The 6492-nt window shown below is 45.5% G+C and overlaps 2 long non-coding RNA genes across 9 annotated transcripts; one reads left to right on the top strand and one right to left on the bottom strand.

Annotated features, from left to right (window-relative positions):
* The first annotated feature begins 2346 nt into the window (after nt 1-2346).
* Nucleotides 2347-4323, top strand: LOC127915916 (uncharacterized). Of its 2 annotated transcripts, none has more exons than XR_008092916.1 (4): nt 2347-2477; nt 2562-2621; nt 2903-3291; nt 4271-4323. It is a non-coding gene; the product is annotated as an uncharacterized LOC127915916 (long non-coding RNA). The 2 variants fall into 2 exon arrangements; XR_008092915.1 differs by lacking the exon at nt 4271-4323 and adding an exon at nt 3782-3875.
* LOC127915915 (uncharacterized) lies at nt 3192-4970 on the bottom strand. 7 transcript variants are annotated; one of them, XR_008092913.1, is made up of 5 exons: nt 4776-4970; nt 4406-4627; nt 4073-4257; nt 3510-3583; nt 3192-3278 (listed from the first exon to the last, which is right to left on the bottom strand). It is a non-coding gene; the product is annotated as an uncharacterized LOC127915915 (long non-coding RNA). The 7 variants fall into 7 exon arrangements; XR_008092911.1 differs by adding an exon at nt 3695-3731 and having other exon boundaries at nt 4406-4970; XR_008092910.1 differs by adding an exon at nt 3769-3805 and having other exon boundaries at nt 3510-3620; nt 4406-4970.
* Between the last annotated feature and the right edge of the window lie 1522 nt (nt 4971-6492).

Below are 6492 nucleotides of genomic sequence, written 5' to 3' on the forward strand. Positions count from 1 at the left end.
TCTCTGATTGAGAATCATACTAAGGTAGCCTGGGTTTCACTGTGTTTGTGGGTGATTGTTCCTGTCTCTGTGTTTTGCACCAGATAGGGCTGTTTTGGGTTTTCACGTTTCTTGTTTTTGTTAGTTTGTTCATTTGAAGTGATTTATTAAAACATGAATCAAAGCAACCACGCTGCGCTTTGGTCCGCCTCTCCGTCAATGGAAGAAATCCCTAACACAAATATTTAAAGCCTAGACTTTCAAATATCTTATTCCCCAACATTAAGATAATTGGGGGGATCCTCTCCCCGCCCCTGAAGAAAACTAACAACAAACTGTTTGTCAGTTTTTTTGGGCCTGCTGTATCTTGGGCTCTGTATTAGTCAGATTGTTACTGACACCTTTCTAACAGTACTAAGCAAAACTAACAACAAACTGTTTGTCAGTTTTTTCTGGGCCTGCATCTTGTATCATCCTGTATCTTGGGCTCTGTATGTATACAATATTATACGTTGTTTAGAAAAATGCCACCAGAGGGCATAGTCAGATTGTTACTGACACCTTTCTAAAATCAGTACTAATTTTCTGGCATGGGTTTGTAGGACCCAAAATGTACTTTGAACAAACACAGTGAGGGTTTAGTATCATGAAACAAATGCTAAATCATTTCATAAAATTTAATCAAGACCAATTTCTTTACAGAAAATGCTGAAGTTGTAACACAGCAGGGCAGAAAATGCTATGCATCAGTTAGTTTTTGTTGTCAAGATGATTTTATATGTTAATTTATTTTTTAAATATATTTTTTCCTTTATTTAATCATTTACAACTGGACCTGGCCAAGATAAAGCAATGACATACAACAACACAGTTTGGAATAAACAAACCAGTCAATAATAAGTAGAAAAAGTATATATACAGTGTGTGCAAATGGGAATGATGGATGTGCAGAAGATGAATGTGCAAGTAGATATACTGGGGTGCAAAGAAGCAAGAGAGATAAAAAATATATAGTATGGGGATGAGGTAGTTGGATGGGCTACTACAGATGGGCTATGTACAGGTACAAGTGATCTGTGAGCTGCTCTGATAGCTGGTGCTTAAAGCTATAAATATTATAGTAAGTTGTTTCTAATTTGAATGGTACTATATTTACAAAGCATTTCAATCAATTCACGCCCTATTCTACCACTTTTGTTGAACAGGGAAAAAACTCGTATCATATTTGTATCATATTTGTACTGTGTACTTGAGCTTTTGTCCTCTACACCTCAGCAATTTACATATATTTTTTACAAGAAATTGAATGTTTCTAACAGCATAAGCAATACGAGTTATTGTTTACTGCCCTTTCATGATGCATTATTACTTTTGGGTATGTATATTTCGGTGGAAATCTACAAAACATTTAATTAAACACATATAAAACAGTCTTAAAATTAGATCAGCTCATTTCCAGCCAAAGCCAAGCCAGAGCACTTTCTGCTTGTTATAAAGAAACTACTATACTACTGGGTTTCACAAATCATTGAGTTTAAATATACAATGACTGTGGTGAACAGTGCTGTTTCCAGTCCATCAAGCCCAGTGGAGCTCAGGCGTGGAGACAGGTGTGCCCCGTGGAGGACAGGGGAGAGGCCTGGGGAGGAGATGGGTAGGACAGAGGCAGCTCTGGGGTGACAGAGGGATGTAGTGTGGGGTCATGATGGGGCTCTTCCTGCTCTGCAGCGGCAACCCCTTGAGCTCCAGAGGCCAGGGCCTGATTACTGTGCTGGGACCCAGCCGCAGAGCATTTTCATTAGGAAGAGGGCCAAGATCATCCAGGAAGGTTCCGGCCCATTAATACATTTGAAACGGCAAATGAAAGGGGCGAGGAGGGGACTGGGGGGGCTATTTTGAAAGGGGAGAGCCCTGCGGAACGCTGTGGAACGGACAGCCATGAGAGCCTCAGTGAATAAATACCCCAGGATCATCGTAAATTCATTCAGTTTTTCCCCCTTCTCTTTCTCCTCTAAGATCTGCAGACAATCTTCCTGCAATTTACAATAAATTGTTTGTGAAATCCTTGACGATCCTACGACTGGGAATCCATTCACAAAACTGAGAGAGGGTATGGAGGTTGGGGAGGATGGGGGGGGGGGGTGTTTGGAATTGAAGCCAGCTACGTTATCTGCATCCTGTTATGGATAAATTATTTATTTTCATACAACAGAGAGTGAGTCATGAAGACCAATAGGATCCTATTGTGCATTTACACTTGATATTAGCTCAGAGTGATCAAAGCAACTACATCCATTTGATACTGTACGATGACACTGACAGATGTTTGCACAAAGATGGAATACAGCAGATATGTTTCTGAGGTCCTGGATTCAAAAAAGCAATAATTTCCATGCAAATACTTTGTATTTTCCATAGATTTCCATCATATTAAAGAGGATACGGCGAAAAATCTCCACTGCAAGCACTGGTTTGGCAAAACATTTGGGACATTGCAGGTAAAATATATTTGCTTTTAAGGTTAACTGCTAACCTACCCTGGTGTTATTTTGTATATATGATTTTTCCCTTGCTTGTTGCAGCACTGAGAACATTAAGCCACAGACAGAGTACTCTGTCTAGGAGAGAAGAAAACTCTTCAGGTCAGTTTCCAGACTAGTTAATATTTCATCTTGTATACTGTATGTGGTATTATGACTGCTATTGATTTCTCATCTCTTATTAATGCAGTCTGGTGCCAGAACAAAATACTAATTACATCCATCCTACTACATTTTTCATGTTCACTTCTTCAATTACCCTAACGAAGTGAGAGCATGTCTCAATTCCTGAGTTTGTTAACTGAGGCTGCAGTGTTTTACAATGTACCATCATTTTGCAAATCTAACTTATCAATATTGTTTATGGTGTTTGCTCCCCACAGATACAGCCTGGGTTGTGATAGACTGCAAGAAACCAAACATGACCCTCTCCATTAGATAACCCAGCAGTACAGACCGAGTGACTTCCCCAATAGCCAGAAACTGACCAGTTTAGCAAGTGTAGAAAAGAGATGTGAAGTGTTGCTGCCTGTTCCCCGCTGTAGCGTGGCAGCAGTAAAGCACTGGTGGTAAGTACTGAGCAGTAATCTGGAGGTGAAAGAAACGCACACCTGTTTAGGCGAGGTGCTGGCTGGTGGAGTAGAACACCTGTTTAGGCGAGGTGCTGGCTAGCGGAGTAGAACACCTGTTTAGGCGAGGTGCTGGCTGGCGGAGTAGAACACCTGTTTAGGCGAGGTGCTGGCTGGCGGAGTAGAACACCTGTTTAGGCGAGGTGCTGGCTGGCGGAATAGAACACCTGTTTAGGTGAGGTGCTGGCTAGCGGAGTAGAACACCTGTTTAGGTGAGGTGCTGGCTGGCACCTGTTTAGAGGTAGAACACCTGTTTAGGTGAGGTGCTGGCTGGCGGAATAGAACACCTGTTTAGGCGAGGTGCTGGCTGGCGGAGTAGAACACCTGTTTAGGCGAGGTGCTGGCTAGCGGAGTAGAACACCTGTTTAGGCGAGGTGCTGGCTGGCGGAGTAGAACACCTGTTTAGGCGAGGTGCTGGCTGGCGGAGTAGAACACCTGTTTAGGTGAGGTGCTGGCTGGCGGAGTAGAACACCTGTTTAGGCGAGGTGCTGGCTGGCAGAATAGAACACCTGTTTAGGCGAGGTGCTGGCTGGCAGAATAGAACACCTGTTTAGGCGAGGTGCTGGCTGGCGGAGTAGAACACCTGTTTAGGCGAGGTGCTGGCTGGCAGAGTAGAACACCTGTTTAGGTGAGGTGCTGGCTGGCGGAGTAGAACACCTGTTTAGGCGAGGTGCTGGCTGGCAGAGTAGAACACCTGTTTAGGCGAGGTGCTGGCTGGCGGAATAGAACACCTGTTTAGGCGAGGTGCTGGCTGGCGGAGTAGAACACCTGTTTAGGCGAGGTGCTGGCTGGCAGAGTAGAACACCTGTTTAGGCGAGGTGCTGGCTGGCGGAATAGAACACCTGTTTAGGCGAGGTGCTGGCTGGCGGAATAGAACACCTGTTTAGGCGAGGTGCTGGCTGGCAGAACACCTGTTTAGAACACCTGTTTAGGCGAGGTGCTGGCTGGCGGAGTAGAACACCTGTTTAGGCGAGGTGCTGGCTGGCGGAGTAGAACACCTGTTTAGGCGAGGTGCTGGCTGGCGGAGTAGAACACCTGTTTAGGCGAGGTGCTGGCTGGCGGAGTAGAACACCTGTTTAGGCGAGGTGCTGGCTGGCGGAGTAGAACACCTGTTTAGGTGAGGTGCTGGCTGGCGGAGTAGAACACCTGTTTAGGCGAGGTGCTGGCTGGCGGAGTAGAACACCTGTTTAGGTGAGGTGCTGGCTGGCAGAGTAGAACACCTGTTTAGGCGAGGTGCTGGCTGGCAGAGTAGAACACCTGTTTAGGCGAGGTGCTGGCTGGCGGAGTAGAACACCTGTTTAGGCGAGGTGCTGGCTGGCGGAGTAGAACACCTGTTTAGGCGAGGTGCTGGCTGGCGGAGTAGAACACCTGTTTAGGCGAGGTGCTGGCTGGCGGAGTAGAACACCTGTTTAGGCGAGGTGCTGGCTGGCGGAGTAGAACACCTGTTTAGGCGAGGTGCTGGCTGGCGGAGTAGAACACCTGTTTAGGCGAGGTGCTGGCTGGCAGAGTAGAACACCTGTTTAGGCGAGGTGCTGGCTGGCGGAGTAGAACACCTGTTTAGACGAGGTGCTGGCTAGCGGAGTAGAACACCTGTTTAGGCGAGGTGCTGGTTAGCGGAGTAGACCACCTGTTTAGGCGAGGTGCTGGCTGGCGGAGTAGAACACCTGTTTAGGCGAGGTGCTGGCTAGCGGAGTAGAACACCTGTTTAGGCGAGGTGCTGGCTAGCGGAGTAGAACACCTGTTTAGGCGAGGTGCTGGTTAGCGGAGTAGACCACCTGTTTAGGCGAGGTGCTGGTTAGCGGAGTAGACCACATGTTTAGGCAAGGTGCTGGCTAGCGGAGTAGAACACTAGGAGCTCAGATGCAATAATTTAATAACCTAATAACCAACGTTTCGACAGACAAGCTGTCTTCATCAGGGTATAATGAGCAGTACTCAGGGAGAAGGAAGGGAAAGATGCTCTGCTGTCTGCTCTGAGACTTGGATGATAGGATGGCAGGCCCTGCCAACACAGCTGTCCGGATTGCCAGTCACTCAGCGAATGATGCTCCCCGCTCGCTCACATCACAGCACCTGCAAATCTTTCAACATGGCAGCCGGGCACACCAGGACACAAAGCTGTAAACGAATCCTGGAAAGACAGGCTCCAGCTCAGTAGTGTGCTGGTGGAGTGTGAGGCCTTTACACATCACTGTCAGGGAGGGGATGAGATTGGTAAAATCACCCTTTCTTTTAAATGCTATGGAATTTCTTTGTCAATGCCTTGACTGAGTCAGGAATGTAGTCTTATAGACCCATTTCATTGTAAAAGGCCCAGTGCAGTTTCCTGTGTTTTATGTATATTTCCACAATATGAGTTTGGAATAATACAGTGAAATTGTGAAAATTATGATTATACCCTTTTAGTGTAAGAGCTGTTTGAAAAGACAGCCTGGAATTTCAGCCTGTTTTTTTGGGATGGAGCTTTGGCCTGCCTGGTGACATCACCAGGTTGTAAGTAAGTTAATAGACCAATAAGACTGATAATTCTAAACCTCTCTGCCAATAACAGCTTGTTTTCCCCTCCACACTCAGACCACTCCCAGAATATCACAGTAAGGTACTAATTTGTTACCCAGAAATGATTTGATAAATGAGATAATAATGGTGGCACAATTGGCCCAGTGTTGTCCGGGCTAGGGGTGGGTTTGGCCGGGGTAGGCCGTCATTGTAAAATAAGAATTTGTTCTTAACTGACTTGCCTAGTTAAGTAAAGGTTAAATAAATAAAATAAAACATCTAGAAACTTTGATCTAGAGATATAATCAAAAGTTGTACCATTCTGATGAGGACAGTCCTTCAACCAATATAATTTTGCTATGAACATGCTATGAAATGGTTTCAAACACAGTGAGTGAGCAGATCCCTAGTCCACCCTACTATGACGTGCCACATGTACTCAGACTCTAAGACATTTGGAGGGAAGAAAGAAAAAAAATCTAATCAGTTGAAGTTTTGAACAGTGTAATTCGGTCAATTGTTAATAACTTGCTGGGCGCCAGGCTTGCAAAATGTATTTTGTGATGAAGACAGTGGAGAGACTTTATGAGCAGCCATTTCTCTTGCGCCAGGTTTTTGTTTACACTTTCATTATATCTCTACTACATTATCTGATTCTCGATCTCGTTTTCAATCTCACGACTGGGTTTTAATCTCCTGACGCGCTCCGCAGCCCACTCGCCTTGCCGGCCTGTGCCACGGTGGAGGAATCAGAGAGGGGTTATATTACAGCACATGAATCAAGGCAAAAGGAAATGCACTCCAGACGCTTTTAGATCGTTTTAATTTATGGCAGAGGGCTGCGG

Source organism: Oncorhynchus keta, chromosome 35 (assembly GCF_023373465.1).
Source record: "Oncorhynchus keta strain PuntledgeMale-10-30-2019 chromosome 35, Oket_V2, whole genome shotgun sequence".
NCBI lineage: Eukaryota > Metazoa > Chordata > Actinopteri > Salmoniformes > Salmonidae > Oncorhynchus > Oncorhynchus keta.